At 43.2% G+C, this 20,259-nt stretch overlaps 1 protein-coding gene across 3 annotated transcripts in view; it reads left to right on the top strand.

Moving 5' to 3' along the window:
* The first annotated feature begins 1,142 nt into the window (after positions 1-1,142).
* The window catches only part of CRACR2B (calcium release activated channel regulator 2B), a 370,935-nt gene continuing 351,818 nt past the window's right edge, over positions 1,143-20,259 (top strand). Inside the window, exon 1 of one of the 3 annotated variants that reach the window (XM_086957752.1) lies at positions 1,143-1,265. The gene's annotated coding sequence lies outside the window, so the exon portion shown is untranslated. Of the gene's footprint in view, positions 1,279-20,259 lie in introns of all 3 variants that reach the window. The other 2 variants (XM_086957755.1, XM_086957754.1) reach the window with 2 other exon arrangements.

Below are 20,259 nucleotides of genomic sequence, written 5' to 3'. Positions count from 1 at the left end.
TCGCATCATTGTGCATGTGCATGAATCGTCCACTATTTTGGAACAACTTATATTATGCTTTGAAAACAAAACATTTCCTGATGCATATAAGCGTGTATGCATCGTGTGGACACATGGTCGAACATCTTAAAATGACTTTTTCTAAACTATAAAAATGTGGTGCAGCGTGGCTAAAAATAATTATTGGAAAAAGCACTATGATGCAACCAGTGCTAATGCACTTTAAAAAAAGTATTTGTCCTGGCTATCTCATAACTCCTCTAAAATGTGTTTTGGACACACTGCAAAGCATCGAAGCTTCTTTACGGCATAGCTACAAAACAAATTGCCAAAGCTAATAGCTCTCATAGGCGAGACCTATTATCTTTGCCACTGCTTGTTATATTTTTGTGCAGCATGTCTCATTATCCAACAATGAATGTCCTTTGTTTATTTATAGCCTTAGAAGTTAAATGTACCCCTACACATTGATTATTTTGTCTCCAATAAAGTGAAGTCCTTTATCTCTCTTTGTGCCTATGAATATTTAATACGTGGGTGTTATCCTTCTCATGTGCCGCTGGTGATCAGTTTCAATGTGTTATGTGGTGGCTACTTGTTGCTCAAGAATCCGGTACTTGTTTCCTTCTAGGTACGAGGAGGATTGTGTGTGCCTCTGTTGCCATGGACCTGTTTACGCCTCTTTAGGTATTTGCCTAAACGCCCCTGTTGTGCTTTCTAAGTCTTGTACAGTTGCATGCGGGATATCTGTTGATCCATCTGGCATCTGCCGGTGCATTTGTTTCTCTCTGGTTGCGGAGAGCTGTGTTTGCAGGCACCTGGCTGTTTCTTTCTTCGTTGTGAACACGCACGGTCCCTTTCTTTCCTTTCATTCACAGGGAGGGCGCGGCTTACTTTTGACCCAGCTATTATTGTCAGCAACCAAGGCATGCGACAGGCTGTATTTTATAGGCACCTTTACTGCCTCGCTTACAAAGCGCTCAGACACCAGATTTGTTGGCACGTCAGGAGAATATACAAATCGTAAATAAACAAGAGGGAGGGAGGCTGCGTGCAGCTTCCGGGTCGCTCGGGGAAGCCTCTGAGCCCGTCCCAGTGCCCTGCCTCTCTGCCCGGCCCGGCCCATACCGCCTCCCGGCCCTGCCCACCTGTCCTGCCGCTGTGAAGCTGCCAGAGCTCGGGACCAGGATCCGGGTCAGGCGGCAGCAGGTGCTCGGAGTCGCTCCCCTGAGTGCCGGCAGCACGGCGTGCATGTGAGCCCCCAGGTGAGCAGCAGTGGTGAGTGGGAGGACAGCCTTGGTAGAAGGGGGTCTCACCTACCTACCTTCCTTCGCTCGTGTTCACTTCCATCTGAGCCTTTTATGTCTTTATGCCCTCTTCTGCAATTTGTGTATCCTCCTCTTTCTACTCTTTATAGCTCCCAAACACTTGTGGAGAGGGGCGCACTTTGCTTTTTGATTGCTCCGTGGGTAAATTAAAAAACCACCAGGCAAGCTTTCTGGTGGTTGGCGGTAGTGTACAGGTGGTGGCGCGTAGAAGTGAACGTGTTATTCAAACTCCGTCGGTGATAACAGCAGCACTCTAGAATTCCCTCAGTGAGAGGCCGCCTGCTGCACTTTGGCCCCTCTGCTTACAGCTGGCCGCCCAGCGGCGCCCGTCACCCCCACGCAGGTGGCATTCCTGTGCGTGTACGTTTCTGGTGCCGTTATAGTGATTGGGCAGGGTGATTGGGGTGACACCGCGCTAGAGCTGAAGGGGTTGTAGGGAATGGAGACGTATGCTGCAGGAAGCCAGCTGTTGCGCCTGGGAATGCCAGCGCAGCGCTATATGAATAAATGCCATGATTCTTACTTTTTTATTCGCACTTTCCCGTGACTGGCAAACAGATTGATTTTAATTACAAGGCGCTAACTACCGTTGCGAATAAATTGCTGGAAGGGAGGAAGGCATGCTCTAAAGTGCCAGGCGAGACTGCTTGATAACACAAGTGGTTATAATAAACATATGGTTCATTCATTTGACTCTTAGTGGATTAGAGCGCACATTGGCGGCGATGGGAATAATCGATTGCCGGTGTCTTCTCAGCGCTGCCTCAGATTCACAGGTTGACCTTGGTGGTCAGCGCCAGTTCACTCTGGAGAGGGGAGGCCGCATATTATGAAGGTGAATCCTACAGCACAGGGGCCTATTTAGCGCCTTTCTGCCTCAGGCATTCCGGTTTATTAAACATTCTCCAACCTTTGCAACCCATCAACCAATTAAAAGTTAGCTTCTGAGGCCTGTGTCTAATCTGCCAGTGACGGGTTCCAATCCTGTCTGGACTGACTTAGCCTGATAAACTAGTATTATGTGGTAGAAAGTCACGTATAAAGCCAATTTGTAGTGGTCCAATAAAATGCACTAAGTAGGGGATACCAAGGTTGAAGGCCGAGTGGTTTATAAATGTCAAACTATTCCAGTGATTATAATAATGGACAATGAAGTGCAACATGGTTAAGTATTTCATCTTCTTTATATTGATGTAGGTTGCACAAAAAAGATTCTTTTTTTATTTAACTGGAGAATGATTTTGGTAAACCCTGAGCCAGTACTGGGCTATTGTGAGGGACACTGGAATTATGCTTCAAGGAAGGGCCAAATTATGTGTCAGAGTCGACTAAATTATGCTGCAAAATTATGTGGCGTATTGTGGCACATTTAGTGGTATTATTACCTTGTGGTCGCGACATTTTTACCCGTTGGCACTATCTATGCAAAGGTTTCACCTGATTAGTACCCTTAGACACACAAATACAGAAATCATCAACAGAAAAGGGACCAATCAACCTCTGCGAAGGGCATTTCTCTGCGTGGCAACATATTTTGCTGCATTTTTAGCACTTTTTGGTCCGCTTCAGTTAGAAATATTTTTTTCGTTGAAAACTGCAGATAGTACAGCACATGATGAATAATGTGACAAGTATGGAGAATCCATATGTATGTGGAAAATGCAGCAGCCTCAACATCTCATAATTCCAGTGCCTCTGGCTAAAGTGTTGTCTTATATAGTAAAAGGGTTCAATTATGGTGTTAATGATGTGGGGTTTTATAGACAACATTTTTACTGTGTCAAAAGCGTGCAATGCAAGTAGAAGTGAAAGAACTCTCCTATCTCCTTTCCTACCTCTATCCCTCTCTATCCTCTCTATCGTCCGGGGCGTTATACCCACCAGGCAGTGCAAAAGGGGGGACAACGCCAAGCAAGACTCGGAAAACGGACTTCTTCTTTTTTGGACTATTCGAACTATCCGACCCCACGTACCATTGCAAAGATCGAACTATTGCAGGACAATATTGCTATAGCCCCCCCCCCCCCGCGCCTTCTTTTTCCTTTTTCCTTCCTTTCTTCTTTCACTCATGTATGCTCCATGTAAATATATATTTTTTTATATACAATAAAAAATTACAGAAATAAGAAGTGAATGATTTCACTGCTACTGTCTTCGATGTTCAAATTACAATGTGCTGTATTTTCAATATAATATTGAAGTTTCATTTACTTTTCATAGAAAAAACGTGTCTCAAACTAAGAACAACTGTAAATATGAGCAGTCTGTTTCCGTGCTTTCATTATATAAATGCATTGTAATACTTATGACATGATAACAATGAAATCAGAATGAAAGTCATATTTCATGGGGATGATAATGTGCAGGTATTATGGAAATATTTCATGATATTTCAATATTTCAGTTGAAACATGGCTTTTTAAACCATTGCTTCATCTGCACTGAGGGCCTCAGGTCTTCTTGCTACCCTGCCCTACGCCAATGTGAAAGGGCAGGAATGCCCAGTGTTTATGAAATACAGTGCATTCTTGTCCTTTCCCCCTGCACTGGCACATACTTTTCTGCCTGGCGCCAACGTAGGCACCCTTGCACCACGATGCAAGGGAGCCTCCTTTGCAGGCAGGTTTGTTTCTGCACAAAAACAACCCTGAGAGGTGTTTTCCTCTTTCTATTTGTGCTTGTGCTGCAGAATGCAGCACACATGGAAAGAGGAAAAACCAAGGAGAAATACAAATATTTCTCCATATTATGCCTGTTCTGGGGAGGCATACGGTTATGGTGCTGCCCCGATTTGCGTGATTAACTTAATCTGGGGCTGTGTCAAAAAATCCATGGGTGCTGCTTGAGAAAACCCATGCGATGCCCATGGAATGCCTCCTTGACGCAGAGTAACGCAATACAGCAACTTACACTGCTATGTCATACTCCATGTCAATGAGGTCATGCAAAGCCCTGCAGTATCGCCATGCTTTGCCTTATAGATATGATTGAGGGGCTTGTACTGCCGGGCATGAAAGAAAGTGGCGCTCCAACAGCGTAAGCCTCTCATAAATAAGCTCCGTAATGTATATAACAATATTCACTTACATGCTAGACACCTTCAATTAATATTTTGGCCATTTGAATAACAGCTGTTGTCATTAGCCTATTCAATGGTATTCGCTTTACGACTGTCATTGTCTGCTAGAATCATGCCTGTAAGAAAAGGCAACGTATAAACACGTATAAACACCTCCCACTGTCAGCCTAGAGGAAGGCGAGGAGTACCGACGGACAGAGCGGTGCTCCATTTGTACCTGAGCTGTAGCCGGGTGAGGTGGAGAGTTCATTCCCCAGAATGTGGGTGATATGATTTTTGTACACTTAACACACTTTTATCAGCAGTAGCATTTGATCGTAAAGGTCCTGATGAAGCAGATGGGTATCCTGTGAGCCCCAAAACTGCAGAAACATGTCGACCTAGTTAAGACCTAAGTAGTTATTTGTTAACACTACTTTGCACTGTTTTTTTAACCTTGGGTGTGGGTAGGATCCTAATAAAATTCTTCTTTCCACTCCCACAACCCAATATTAACTTCACTCTATCACACGCTACAGAGAGCACTTTTTGCACTGCTAATTATTTTTGCCCCCTGATACCAGCACATAGTTTTCATTTATACATCACCATTTCCTTCATATATGATTAGGACACAATCTACCTAATCCATAGTGGATTTGACTCCACTTCCTTTGGGTGAAGGATCCCAAATGATGTAGGGCGGTATAGGATGGGTATCTGATGGGAACATATTGTTTCACCATGAATACCTTGGATTCAGGGATTGTGTTCTGTCAATAACACACAGTTGTATAGATAGCTACACTATGTTTCTTCTGACCCGTTGTTATACTTGGTTTTTTCAGTGTTTATAGGGACTATAACAATGCTAGGTCAATAAATATTTCCCTCATACGCCCCTTATTGTATTAACGTATAAATAGGCCCTTTCATTCATGTTTATAGAGCGGTATCTGTGCAGTTTAAATGCAGTACAGTAAGTCAACTTCTTGCTGTGCACGTGGACTGTCACACAGATGCTTTGTGCACAGATTTTTACAAGTGGATGAATGTGCTTGTATGTGTGTCATAGGACGGCAAAGCTTCTTATTGAACACAATAGTTGTGTGCGTAGAAACGCGCCACCATCCTCATCCAGTTATTTCCTTTATCGGTGCTAGGCATGGTCACCTGTTGTACCGCTGTTTCTATACAGCTATCAATACTAGTTCCCATTGGGAACCCTTTTCCATGCGCTTCAGATGTTGTAACTATGCAATAAATTAAGGTTTCCGGGTTCACACAGTGAAGTCTTGTGAAGTAGGCCGGAAATATATCCCAGGTTTGTGGTTCATAAAACATTATTTAAACACGTGACTAGTATCTCGCACTTTTTCACTGACCTCCCTCTTCAAAATAAAATGATTAGAGCTGAGGCAATGGAGTAATAAATTCTTCTAGTGGGTTGCGGTTTGTTTATACGCCGGAAAACACACCCCTGTGACCGAAGATAAGAAAAATGCTTAACAAATCCCCACAACTGCCACACTTCCAGGTTCCATTCAGGTTACTTGGAGTTAGAGCTGGCTTTAGCGCTGGTGGCGCCGTGGGCGACAATGTTTGTTGGCGCCCTTCCCCCATGACCCCCTTCTCCATGAATTCCCTCACTACCACCCTTTAACAGTGACCCTCAAGTCTCCATAACCACTCTCTCCTGTATGCTTTTCTTTTGTTTTATACCACTACTCATAGAAGAGTTGGGTGTCAGAGCACATTTCATCTCACACCTTACACAGAGACAATGACTCACATGTGTACATCAGTGTATACGAAATGTTACATAAGAAAGAGGACTACAAGGTATAGGAGTCACATGTCATCCATACTGGGGGACAGTATAGTTTAAGAGCGCTTGTTCTGGAGTAGCAAGAACTCCGAATTTAAAACGGACCACTATGGTTGGGTATGTCTTTACTAATAAGAATTAATTTCTATCCAAATGAGCCCTTTTTGCAACATTTGGATAATAATAGACTGGGGAAAACCTCATAAAGCTCTAAGCTATACCTTACAGTTTTCCACGCAGCTCGTTGATGACAGTTAATTGCTACCTGTTCTATATTAGGGTATTGATTTAGAAATTGCAAGTACAAAATGCAAGTACAAAAAGTTAAAATCCACTGAACTATTTACATTATATGCACTTCTGTGATCTGCATGGTACATGTTCTTTGCAGCAGGCATATTCACCCTTGGTGCTACTTTATGATGAGTCAAAACCTCCACTAGACAAAACGCGAACTCTATCTAGAAGGTCCATTAATCACCAGAGTTATCTTGACATTTTTATTGTTGCTGAAAATTGCTGGAGGCAAGGAACCTGCAACAGGTGCTTTTAAATCCACCATGTGTGTGACAACGCAGCACATCCTGAAGTAGCACCCATCGTATCGCCCTAGAGCCGTCCCTGCCTGGAGTTAAACATGGTCAGGTGTTTGAACGCTGGAGAATGGTTTCGATTCGCCAGCCATGTTAGTTATGTGTACGGTTGGCATCTGTGGCCAATCGCTGCAATGGGATGCTGTAAACCCCAAGCTAAGCACAGATTAACTATTTACCTGTGGTATAGATTTTTGGCAGCTTAGAGTGCGCCCCTTAGGAATAATGCAATCTTTGCCTGACCCTAAAACGGCGAAGGTCAGGTGGACTCAGGACTTGGCTCAGCATCGAAGGACAGGTTGCTTCTGTTCGGTGCTGGGGGTCCATTACTGTGCCCCGAGGTCGGGCACACAGTCACGCCCAGGAGCTCAGGCGTTTTTTATCTTTTCTCAGTAGACCATCCTGGCACCTGCAGATTCCCTTGGTCAAGATGGCCGACATGTGAGGAGTTCCGGCTGGGAGCACCCTGCCTAGGGATTACCTTCCCGGCTCAAATCCCCGGAGTTCTACCCCCTCCTTGAACCTTTGGCTCACCTGAGGTTATATGGACGGCAGCCCTTCAACTCTCCAATTACCGTGATTTTGGTTCATGATCTTCTGATGGACCGTGAATTTTGCTGACCTCGGAGCCCATACAATCATGGCTGTTTTATCAGCTATAGAGGAGATAAGGTTCTGTTCCCCCCCTCGGCCATCACCTACCCAGCTGGACATTGGACTCGGTTTCCCTCGTCTCTCAGTTGTGTCTCCTTTCCTCCCCCGCCATCCGACGAATCCATCCCCTGAAGTACTTTCCCCCTTGCTGGTCTGCCCGATCCTATCTGCATTCCCTACCCCTTTGTACCTTCTCCCTCTCCCTTCTTTGCCTCTCTGGACATGTGTCTTGGTTATGCTATGCGCTAGTACCTCATGTTATTGTGTAACACTGTTTGTTTCCCCTATGTTCTACTTGGCTCCTGTAATTGTTGTAATTTTGTAACTTGTAGCTTGCTGATCCTCATGTAAAGCGCTCTAATACCTCCGGGTCTAGCCAGCGCTATATAAAACTCTGCAAATAAATAAGTATAGCGCCTCGAATGAGCGGGGCTGATTAGAAGCTCTTTGTCAGAGCAAACCTTCTAACGGATTCCCAAGCTGTGATGATGCCAGTTGCAGAGTCCCGGGTTCTTCGTATCACAACTACAGTGGGCCTGCACTTCGTTCGTCTGTAGCCGCCTCAGAGAACTTGTCACGCTTTCCACAGGATCACAAAAGAATATTACCCAAGATTTTTTACCATTTTCTCCACTGTGGGAGCCATGAAAGCGCCATTAGCAACACCACTGCATGGAGGTAGGAGCTCACCGCTTTAACACAAGGGGCAGCAACGTGTCCTCACAGCGAAGGGAAGGGAAGGCCACTTACAGTTCCACAAAGTGGCAAATCGAGGGAATTTATATTCAACTTCCACAGCATAGACATTTTATGCATGTCATCAAAAACAAACAAAGATTCCCTGGGTTGAGTGCTGGCATTGAATCGTGCCGCCCCGCAAGTGTGGGCCCTGTCAGGGTCAGTCAAACTTGACTGGTTGGAAACAGTGTTATAGCTAGAATAGATCATCAGCTGGAAATCCATTGAAGCTCTCTGTGCTAGAGACTTCTCGGACCAACAATGATGCCCTTGGCGGGAATAGGCCGGACTGGACAATCACTCCTTGGCATAGGAACTGTGGAGGGCAGGGGAACATGACCCTCCAAAGCAATGCTGTGTATCGCATGTCTACTTGAAGTATCGTAACCCATGGAGCAAACTATAGAGGAGCTGCAAGAGCTCTTTGTTTGGTTAATTATTTAATTATGGTCAGTGAGATGGTGATCCTCACCTAAAATTATTATTTTTGTCAAGTCTGGTGAGCCGGGAGAGTAAGGGAAGGCAGGAGATGTTATTTATTTTAGATATGACATTAGTCTGACCTTTTGATTTTGCTAAAAGCATATGTAGGATACACTTACTTATAGGGGCATTGAACCAGCCTTCTTCATCCATTGGTCTACTGTTGCGTCATTCACATTTTTCTCCTGTCCATTGCAGTATACAACATGGGACCAAGAGTCAACGCTCTCAGCCATTGGCTAATTCCACTGTGATTGACTGCATTCTACCCTTTCACATGGAGCACATCCTCATCCCCAAGTAGTTCTCATCAGTGCCAGGGACGACTATGGCAAGGTGTGCTTTATGAGACAAAAAATATTTTAGCTTTTAGCCATTTATTTTAATATTGACAAAAGCTAAGCACCTTCTCCAACAGTATGTGGAGAAGTGTGGCTCAATGGTTAGAGCGGCAGACTTTGATGCAGAGTGCTGGCCAGGGACCAGGGTTCGATTCCCGCCTCGGTGGGATTGGGCTTAAATTCCTTTGACCGGATATTCTTGCCTCAGTGCCGAATCTAAGCATGGGCCCCACGCTGCAACTCTGGGCAATAGCTTGCTTAGTCTCCACAATGGCCCCTGATACACAAGGGATGCCTGGTTTCACCATGGGATGCCCAGGAGTGGACACCTCACAAGGAAAAGCCAGGAGGGGTTCCCTTGTGGTAGGAGTACAAGCGCCGGGATGCTTACGGGTTACTGTTCGCGCTATACAAATACAACACATTTACATTTACAGTATTCTTGAAAACTGCAACACGTCCAAGTCTTCGCCCGACCAATTAAGTAGCCAGTATTTGTGCGCGTCATTCAATTTTCCAGATTAATGCAAACTGCATTTACCAGCATTTTTCCATTCCAGTGCATTAGGATGTCTGCACGCCTTTATTAACGAGGACTTGTGTATACAGTGGATTATCAATGGTGTGTACATAGCATGAACACCCCATCATGTGTTGTGTACATTGTAGCAACCATGATGAGTGCCCACGCAGGTAATCAATGGTTTGCCAATTGCAAATGCCACGAAATGTCCTACGTGCGTGCACAGCATGATCTAAATGGTGTTTGCACATGGTATGTCCACCCCACTGCTGATCCTGTTGGATGTTGCCTAGGGACCTAAGCACGCGCTCTGCTTTACTAATGGTATGGACAGGATGTCTGCGTACTATGAATGCCCACAAGGCGCTTTGACCTGGGCATTTGCTAGAATGGTGTTTTTAAAATCAGTTTTTACACAACATAAACCTGTTAGGATTTGTGCATTTCATACCTTTTCAAAGTATAGGATATAGCAATCATCATATGTCTTGTTTATGACTGTCATGACATTTGTTCATACTGTGATTTACATGAAATGCAACGAGTTATGCATGAAGTGAACAATTAACTAATTACCCAGCTTTTATTTCTTGAATTCACCCATATTTATGTACACCAGGAGTTGGGAAAATCATGAACCAGGATGTTTGCATAACGTAAATGAGTCAGGCTTTGTGCACAGGATTAGTCGGTATTTTGACATGAAGCACTTAGGATTTTGCGATACAAGAAATTTGGCAATAATTCTGAACACTGTAAATTGCAAACATTTCTGCATGTCATTCATCATGAATCTATTAATCGTGGGAAGGGGTATTGGTCTATTTTTAGAGTAGATAGACAGTGCTACTCTCGGATACAACTTCACGTCATGCTGTTGGCTGATTGGTGCATTGTTCCACCCCCTAGGAAGTGATCCCATTTATCATGGTAGAGGTGCATTGTTTTCAGTATGTGGCAGGAGCTGTCAGGTGAAAGTGGCACCCATCTTGAAAAGAATGCTTCCTCCTCTAAAGGCAAGACATTCTGCATGACATGTAAATCTTTATCCAAAATGTGATCTCTAAATGCTCTTTTTTAGGTTGTGTTATGTTTAAATAAAAATATTGTTGGTGCAGAAAAAAACACCACTTAAATTATTTTTCTCTAAAAGTAAAATCCGACAAATATCGCTTCATTTTATGCTTTTCTTGGTGAGCTGTGCCTTTACATGACTCAGTATTTTATCCAGTCTCCTGCTTCATTCTCCATGTTAAACTGCCCTGTTTCTTTTCATTGTGAGTGTGCTCCTCACAAAAACTGTACATACAATTGTGGTCCTTCTTCAATGTTGCTGGTTGTGTGTACCACTGCAGTTCTTCTGTGTCATTGGTTGTATCTGCCATTGTGATCCTTATTCGTTGTCTCTCATTGCATCATTGTGCGCACTGCTCTGAGTTGCTGGAACTGTGGTCCATTGTGCTTCTGTTTGCCTTTGCGGTACTTTTTCTTTGTCACAGGTTATGTGTACCACTGTAGGCCTTAAATACAGTACTTTTAGTGAAACAATGAATCCAGTATAGCTAATATACGTACTGGCACATTTATTATTATTTATCAACATTTTGCCATAGTTACAAGCTGCTACTTCTCTTTTTTAAATTACAGGACACCTATTAATTTCATTTGGTATTGCGAGATTGTGTTACCGTATTTTCCGGCGTATAAGACGACTTTTTAACCCCTTAAAATGTTTTCAAAAGTCGGGGGTCGTCTTATACGCCGGACACCAAATTTTTATGAGTGGAAGCAACGCTCCACCGACTTTGAATTTGCACCCAGGAACCCTCCAATATGACCTGGGCTCTACTCGCGCGTTCACACTCCCACGTTTACCGGTACATTAATCTAAAATTGCACATGATTTAGTGCACAGTTACTTACCGGTACAGTCCCGTAGTGCTGTAGTGCCGATGGGAGAGGGTCCACGGGGCATTTCGGTATTTTCTTACTGCGTCTTCAGCCTAGAGACACAGCGGTATATGCGCTGATCTGGCGCCATAAACCTAACGTTCATCGGAAGTAGAGGAGCGTCACTAGCGCACGTCATCTACTCAGTTCATGGACATGGAAAGGGGACTGCAGAAGGTTCCAGCCGGCAGGGTCGTCTTATACGGCGAGTATAGGACGAAACCTACATTTCATCATGAAAAGTAGGGGGTCGTCTTATACGCCGGGTCGTCCTATACGCCGGAAAATACGGTACTCACACTTTGTACACCTAATAACAGCTTCTAGTACTGCCTTCTTTTACTGCACACCATTTATTTATTTATTTGCAAAGTTTTATATAGCGCTGACTAGACCCGGAGGTATCAGAGCGCTTTACATGAATAACAGTTTTGCGTAGTTACATTAGTTACAGTAGCATACTATAAATAAAAGACAAGTCCTCATAGAGGATATAAGTTATGGGGGAGGGGGGTAGAGACAGGGGGTTGGGAGGCAGATCAGATCTGGCAGACCGTCTATGGAAGAAATTACATAAAAGTTAGAGTAAACGAGCCCACAAACCGGTTGTGGTCATGAAGTCACAACGTCCAGTGCCAAAATTCACTTACTGAGTTGAGGTCACTTTGGCAATGTGGAGGGACCACAAGGAGGGGGCGAAATAAGGGCACTTCTCAGCGACCATTAATGACGGGGTGGGTGAAAGGCATCTCAAAGGGGGTCATCAAGAAGCAATGGACAGGCAGGCGACATAAAGCGTGGACCAGCGGCAAGCAGTGATCAAGGACTCGGTCGCAGCAGTCCAGATGGCGGACCCAGAGTTACGGTAACCAACGACCACAGCACAAAATGGTGGACCCACAGATCAACAGAAAATCCAAGCAAAAAAATGTAGAGCAAAACCTAACTCTAGGAGCAGAACTGGTTGGGGCAGGCAGGCAAAGGATAGGGAGGAAGGAAGGCTGCTGGAAATCGCCGATAACTCTTGGGTCAACTTGGAAATTCTGGTAGCAATATCCCCACCCAACCTGCTGTAGAGACAGGGGAAATCGGATCGGCGGCCCAGGCACAGCCCCGGAAGAGGAGAGGCAGCCACGGGGTCCGGAGGGTGTGCTCAATTGGATTTGCCATGGAAGACAAGCTCAGAGTCGGGAGGGCACGCTCACTCGGACGTTGCAGTGGAAAACAGGCTCAAGGGTACAGTGCGGCAGCGTCACTGCATTCTCGTTGCTGCTTTATCTGTGGCACAATAATCGAGCGTTCCAGCAGTAAACCCCGAAGGTGTAGCGGGATGTCCCGGAAGGTGTTGTCGATCATCGGTGTTTCGTTGGAAAGGCAGGGGAGGAAGGAGATGCAACGGAGAGCCGAGGAGACCTGTACCCAATGTCCGGCTGGGTAGGTGACGGCCGAGGGGGGTGACCCGGAGCCAATCTCCTTTATAGCTGTCTAGCAGCTCCACCGGGCATTGGCCATGATTGCTCAATCTGCGCTGCCAGAAATATCAATTGCGTTCCCTCCAAAGATCTTGAGCCAAATGCAGGAGGTTGGAGAGAAAAAGGACCGCAATCAAATATGACCCCAGGTTTTTATACTGGTCCAAGGATGGGGTAGATTTTCAGAGGATTAGACCCAAAAAGGCAATACCTAGCCGGGAGCTCCCGACCGGAGCTCCTCACTTGTCGGCCTCTTGGCAAACATAGCATTGACAAAGTCAGTAGATCTGACTTTGATGTGCTAAAACCGGGCAAAAGGCGTGTTTGAATGCATAAGCAGTTTAAAACCAGACTTGTTGTCTTTGCCAACACTTACTAGTAACTTTGCAGATGTAGGCAGTGATCTCCACCATCATGGCAGAGGTGTCCCTATGGAAAAGTATATATTAAAGTTTGTTATTCTATAAAAAATATTTTAAATTTAAATACATTTCTGTGCAGGGCAAAGGCTATGCATAGTAGGGGTGTGGCTAAATCAAGACTGTGTGTCTGGAGGGATTGGTCTTCTATGATAAGGTGTGCACAGGCAAAAGGCTGAGTGTTGTAGGTGCTTCATCACCTAATAGAGCTTGGGTTTCTAGAGGGAATGGGCTTTCCATGAAGACTTCAGTTCAAGATGAAAGGTGTGTGTAGTAGCGGTTTGAAAGATGAAGACTAGACATTTATTTTACATAGTGGATAGTTAGCATCAGATTACAAACATGGTGGCCGGGTTGTTGCTGCACAGAATTTGTCCAGCTGCACAAACGCACTGAATAACATACTAGGTGATTATTACCATTATAATGGGCCAGAACCCCATTTCAATATGGCGACCACAGTGATTATGCTCACTTGCCAGTTCGTCCTCTATAAACAGCTGTGTAATACTTGGATACTGGTATACATATAAGCAACAAGATGGCAGCCAGTGAGAATCCCGTGATACTCCACGAAGGATATGCACGTCAAGAGCACTCTTCTCGGGTATGGGGCTGCATTGTTTTTTCAAATTTTACATGTGGCATGTACAACCTTACCCAGATGTATGCCAGACCAGATGCACGCATATACAGCATGTTTAAACTGGGGCATATAGATTGATGGCTCATATAGATTTATGAAGCATGCAATATGAATATGGATATACTAATGTTGGGTACAGAGCAGGAATATCGTCGTAAAAATATCGACTAACCTAAATATCGCTGCAAAAATATCTACAGGAAGAAATATCGATGACAAAAATATCGTCTGACCAGAATATCGACAGACAGGTAAGTAATATCGTTAACATTAATATAGTTGTAATAAATATCGTTTACAAAAACATAGTTTACAATAATATCGTTTTTTAAATAATTATAAGTAATGTAGTGTTTTTAATGAATATTTGTAGTCAAAGTAGTATTTTTAGTAGTATATTATTATTTAATAATGTATTTTCAGTTGAATTTAGTATTAATAGTTCCATAGCGGGTTGTGGGTTTATAGGGGAGTAGGGTGGGAAGTAATTTAAATATAATGAAATAATACATTAATTAATGTTTTAAATGAATATAAATAGTGTAATAAATAATCGTTAATTAATTTCAATTAGTTAATTGAATAATAATTATGTAATTAATTATGTTAATTTTTAAATTAATTTTAGGTGTGTGTACAGGATTTTTTTAGTGAAAATGTTTTTGGGTAAAGGGGTATTTTTAGGGTTCAGGGTCAGTTTTCAGTTTTTGGGTAAAGTGGTATTTTTAGGGTTCAGGGTCAGTTTTCAGTTTTTGGGTAAAGGGGTATTTTTAGGGTTCAGGGTCAGTTTTCAGTTTTTGGGTAAAGGGGTATTTTTAGGGTTCAGGGTCAGTTTTCAGTTTTTGGGTAAAGGGGTATTTTTAGGGTTCAGGGTCAGTTTTCAGTTTTTGGGTAAAGGGGTATTTTTAGGGTTCAGGGTCAGTTTTCAGTTCTTGGGTAAAGGGGTATTTTTTGGGTTCAGGGTCAGTTTTCAGTTTGGGGGTGGCTTTTCCTCCTTCTTGAGCACCCGTTACTTAATGTTATATGCTGATTGGGACATTTGGAACTCTGTTGACATTTAAGTGTGTGTGTTCACCTTCCTCCGCCACCCATCTTGTGCTTGTAGTAGGGCCTTGGTCACCTAATGGGCCTGGGTGTTTGGAGAGAGTGGGCTCCCTGTGACTACTTCTGTATAAGTGGAATGATGTCGTAGTAGGGACTTGGCCACCTATTGGGCCTTGACTGTCTGGAGGGAGCGGGCTCTCCTTGAAGAGTTGTGCGCAGGGTTAAGTCGATGCATAGTTGGGCCTTGTCCACCCACTGGAGCTTGGGTGTCTGCAGGGAGTGGACTCTCTCGGAAGACTTACCTGTAAGGTGAAGAGTGTTCGTAGTAGGGACGTGGCGAACTAATGGGGCTAGAGTGTCTGGCAAGAGTTAACTCTTTTGTACAAGGCAAAGAGTGTGTGTAGGAGGGGCATTGCCATTGCCAACTAGGGGGGGGGTTGGATGTCTAGAGGAAGTGAGCTCTCCTTGAAGAACTGTGCATAGGGCAAAATTGATGTGTGGTAGGGGATTATTCACCTGATGGAACTTGGGTTTCTTGAGGGAGTGGGCTCTTCATGAAAACGTCTGTACAGGGTAAAGAGTGTGCGCAGTAGGGGCATGGCCAACTAATGGGGCTTGGGTGTTTGTATGGTCCGGGCTCTCCATGAAGACTTCTGTACAAAGGGAAGGGTGTGCCTAATAGGGTCTAGGTCTTGGGTAAAGGGGTATTTAAATATAATGAAATAATAGATTAATTAATGTTTTAAATGAATATAAATAGTGTAATAAATAATAGTTAATTTCAATCAGTTAATTGAATAATAATTATGTAATTAATTATGTTAATTTTTTAATTAATTTAAGGTGTGTGTACAGGATTTTTTTAGTGAAAATGTTTTTGGGTAAAGGGGTATTTCTAGGGTTCAGGGTCAGTTTTCAGTTTTTGGGTAAAGTGGTATTTTTAGGGTTCAGGGTCAGTTTTCAGTTTTTGGGTAAAGGGGTATTTTTAGGGTTCAGGGTCAGTTTTCAGTTTTTGGGTAAAGGGGTATTTTTAGGGTTCAGGGTCAGTTTTCAGTTTTTGGGTAAAGGGGTATTTTTAGAGTTCAGGGTCAGTTTTCAGTTTATGGGTAAAGGGGTATTTTTAGGGTTCAGGGTCAGTTTTCAGTTCTTGGGTAAAGGGGTATTTTTTGGGTTCAGGGTCAGTTTTCAGTTTTTGGGTAAAGGGGTATTTAAATATAATGAAATAATAGATTAATTAACGTTTTAAATGAATATAAATAGTGTAATAAATAATAGTTTATTAATTTCAATTAGTTAATTGAATAATAATTATGTAATTAATTATGTTAATTTTTAAATTAATTTTAGGTGTGTGTACAGGATTTTTTTAGTGAAAATGTTTTTGGGTAAAGGGGTATTTTTAGGGTTCAGGGTCAGTTTTCAGTTTTTGGGAAAAGGGGTATTTTTAGGGTTCAGGGTCAGTTTTGGGTTTTTGGGTAAAGGGGTATTTTAATTATATGTATGTATTATTGTTGTTATATAAAGTAATGTGTAAAATCAATTTATATGTCCACATTTATTAAGTTTATAATTAAAAAGTGTAGTAATTTTTTTTGAAATAGTTAAAAAATAAAAGTAATGTAATGCATTTTGTTAATAGTACTTATATTTATTTATTATTTAATGTAATTTTAATTATTTTAAAAAGTCGATATTTTTTACATCTATATTAATTACAACGATATTTTGGAGTCGATATTTATGTACTTACCTGTTTAAGTATAGGGTGTCGATATTTTTGTAAACGATATTTTTACAACGATATTTATGTCAGCTATATTTTTGTAATCGATATTTTAACACCCTACCCTAATGTTGCATGCACCACGTTATAGTTACAACACACGTATATACAGTTAGTCAAGACTTGGGCACTTATATTGTTGGCATTTGCAATGCTTACATGTTTTGTTTACACTTGGGTTTACACTTGGGCACATCAATACACTTTGTCCTGGCATTACGCTGATATTGACATGCAGATGAATTACAGCTATTAAAAACACAGAATCATTGCTGAGCGTTCTGATACATGTGAAGCATAGAATTCTTGTTTATACTTTGGACAATAATAATGCACTCTGCCCTGTCATTACGCCGACAATGACATGTAGATGAAATATTTTAAAACACCAAGGGGCATATTATCAAGCGGCAGCGATAATTATCGCTGGCCTCTCTTAGCGTGAGTATAATTATTGCTGGCTATCGCTGGATTATATCGTAGAGATAGCGCCTTATCATCAACGGTTAGCTCCAATGCGAAAAAAAATCCAGCGATAGTGGTAAAATGTGCGATTATTGCTGGAAATCCAGCGATAAAAGCACAGCGATAGGAAAATCCTTGTAAATAGGGCAGGGTGGGCTTATCCTTACAATCCACTTCCCATAGGATATAATGGCTGAGTAAGATTCAAAGCAGGCGTAATGAAACCTGCTATAAGCTTGTTAGCGCTACTTTTATCGTCGCTACGCAGGTTAGCGAGCAGATTGATCATAGGAGAAAGGTTTGTTAGCGGCATTATCCACGTTATTTAAGTTAGGTACGTCCACTTTGCATATCATTAGCATTGCAAAGCTGGGCGTTTAGGAAACGGGCGCTGAGGCATGGAATCACGTGCTAGCGTGTCCTTGCTGATAGTGCGATATCATTATCGCCGGTTTTTGCCCGAAAATGGACGCTAAAGCGGCGATAATATTGTCGCCAGCCCTTGATAATATGCCCCCAAATCTCTGCTGCTCCTGTGATAAGTTACTTATCATGTTCAAATACGTCTTGCCACAATGTGGAGAAGTTGCCACAACAGACAATATTAGGTACTAATTACTTGTGGATGCATGCTGTACTCTTGTGAAGGGTATTGTAGGATGATGCACACTGAAGCAAATGCTGGGAAATAGCCACGTAGATTGATAGTACATATGTATACTACTAGAGAAGGAAAGGAAACAGTGTCTCACACACATATATGTTATCTACAGTGACTGGACAATTGATTTTAGAGATTCGACCTTGCACCTACATATCTTGCAAGTGCTGGAGGTGAGCTTAGATAGATATGTATGATGACGTTGATTGACTACTTCCCTGGCATGTATTAGTAGTGAAGGGTATGATATATAATGCAGGACTGAAGTACTAGATATTTGGAGACTTTGGGATAAGAGATGCAGCCTCGATTTATACCTGACTAGGGGAGCAGATATCGTGACAGTCAGTCGTTCATTGGTGGGGGATCAATCTCACTGATCACCTCATTTTTAACCTTTGACACTTCTATGGTATACTCAGCTTCTGTCCTCTGGGATACTTTATTGGTTTGTGCCACTGGTGACTAGGCCTGCTATAGATATAATGTATAACAAGTACTGTCTTTCTTGATAGTTCACAATAATATCTCAAGTACACGTGGTGAATGTGACCTAGGTGACAATTTTCTGGCCACTTCATGTCCAGGGATGACTCCTAAGGCATGTATGTGTATCATGGTAGCCTTGATGAAGTCTTCTGCCAAATCTGCAGAAAAGATGAAACACGTGTTGGCAGAGAATTGAAAGACGATTTGAGAAAAATAAAGGCTGTTGGTGAAACATACTACAGAACTGATCGTTGATTTATTTTGGAGGTCTCAATGTGTTTTGCTTATGACCTGGACCTGATTGAACAGAAAAAGAAGGGGTGGCTTTTCCTCCTTCTTGAGCACCCGTTACTTAATGTTATATGCTGATTGGGACATTTGGAACTCTGTTGACATTTAAGTGTGTGTGTTCACCTTCCTCCGCCACCCATCTTGTGCTTGTAGTAGGGCCTTGGTCACCTAATGGGCCTGGGTGTTTGGAGAGAGTGGGCTCCCTGTGACTACTTCTGTATAAGTGGAATGATGTCGTAGTAGGGACTTGGCCACCTATTGGGCCTTGACTGTCTGGAGGGAGCGGGCTCTCCTTGAAGAGTTGTGCGCAGGGTTAAGTCGATGCATAGTTGGGCCTTGTCCACCCACTGGAGCTTGGGTGTCTGCAGGGAGTGGACTCTCTCGGAAGACTTACCTGTAAGGTGAAGAGTGTTCGTAGTAGGGACGTGGCGAACTAATGGGGCTAGAGTGTCTGGCAAGAGTTAACTCTTTTGTACAAGGCAAAGAGTGTGTGTAGGAGGGGCATTGCCATTGCCAACTAGGGGGGGGGTTGGATGTCTAGAGGAAGTGAGCTCTCCTTGAAGAACTGTGCATAGGGCAAAATTGATGTGTGGTAGGGGATTATTCACCTGATGGAACTTGGGTTTCTTGAGGGAGTGGGCTCTTCATGAAAACGTCTGTACAGGGTAAAGAGTGTGCGCAGTAGGGGCATGGCCAACTAATGGGGCTTGGGTGTTTGTATGGTCCGGGCTCTCCATGAAGACTTCTGTACAAAGGGAAGGGTGTGCCTAATAGGGTCTAGGTCATCAAATGGGCTTCAGTGTCTGGAGGGAGTGGTCTTTTCATGAAGACCTCTGTAGAAGGTGAACTGTGTTCATAGTAGGGGATTATACACCTAAGGGCCTTGGGTGTCTGGAGGGAGCGGACTGTCTGTAAATACTTCTGTGCAAGTTAAAGAGTGCATATAGTAGGAGCAGGGCTACCAAACAGGCTTGGGCGCCTATTGGGAGTAGGCTCTCCTTGAAGACGTCTGTACAAGGGGGGATGTGCTTAGTAGGTGAAACGTTTATGAAGTAGGGACATGGCGTCCAACGGGGCATCAGTGTCTGAAGGGATTTGACTCTCCATGAAGAACTCTGTACAATATGTAGGGGGTGCATACAAGGGGTTTGGTAACATAAAGGGTATTTGTTTCTTGAGGGAATGGGTTTTTCCCTGAAGACCTCTGTGCAAGACGAAGGGTGTGCAGTGTAAAGGCTTGGCCGCCTAATGGGGCTTTGGTGTCTGGAGGACTCTCCATAATGACTTCTGTATATGGCGATGTGTGTCCCTACTAAGGGCAAAGCTACCTAACAGAGCTTGGGTGTCTAAAGGGAGTGGCCTCTCCGTGAAGACTTCTGAACAAGGTGAAGGGTGTGCATAGTATGAACATGGTCACTAAATGTGTCTTAGGGTTTTTGAGGAAGTATGTTGTCCATGAAGATATCTGTACATCCTTGGATGTGCGTATCTGG

Source organism: Lissotriton vulgaris, chromosome 2_1 (genome assembly GCF_964263255.1).
Source record: "Lissotriton vulgaris chromosome 2_1, aLisVul1.2, whole genome shotgun sequence".
In the NCBI taxonomy this organism is placed as follows: Eukaryota; Metazoa; Chordata; class Amphibia; order Caudata; family Salamandridae; genus Lissotriton; species Lissotriton vulgaris.
The sequence above is the reverse complement of the archived record's forward strand: the minus strand, read 5'-3'. Positions and strand labels throughout refer to the sequence as shown.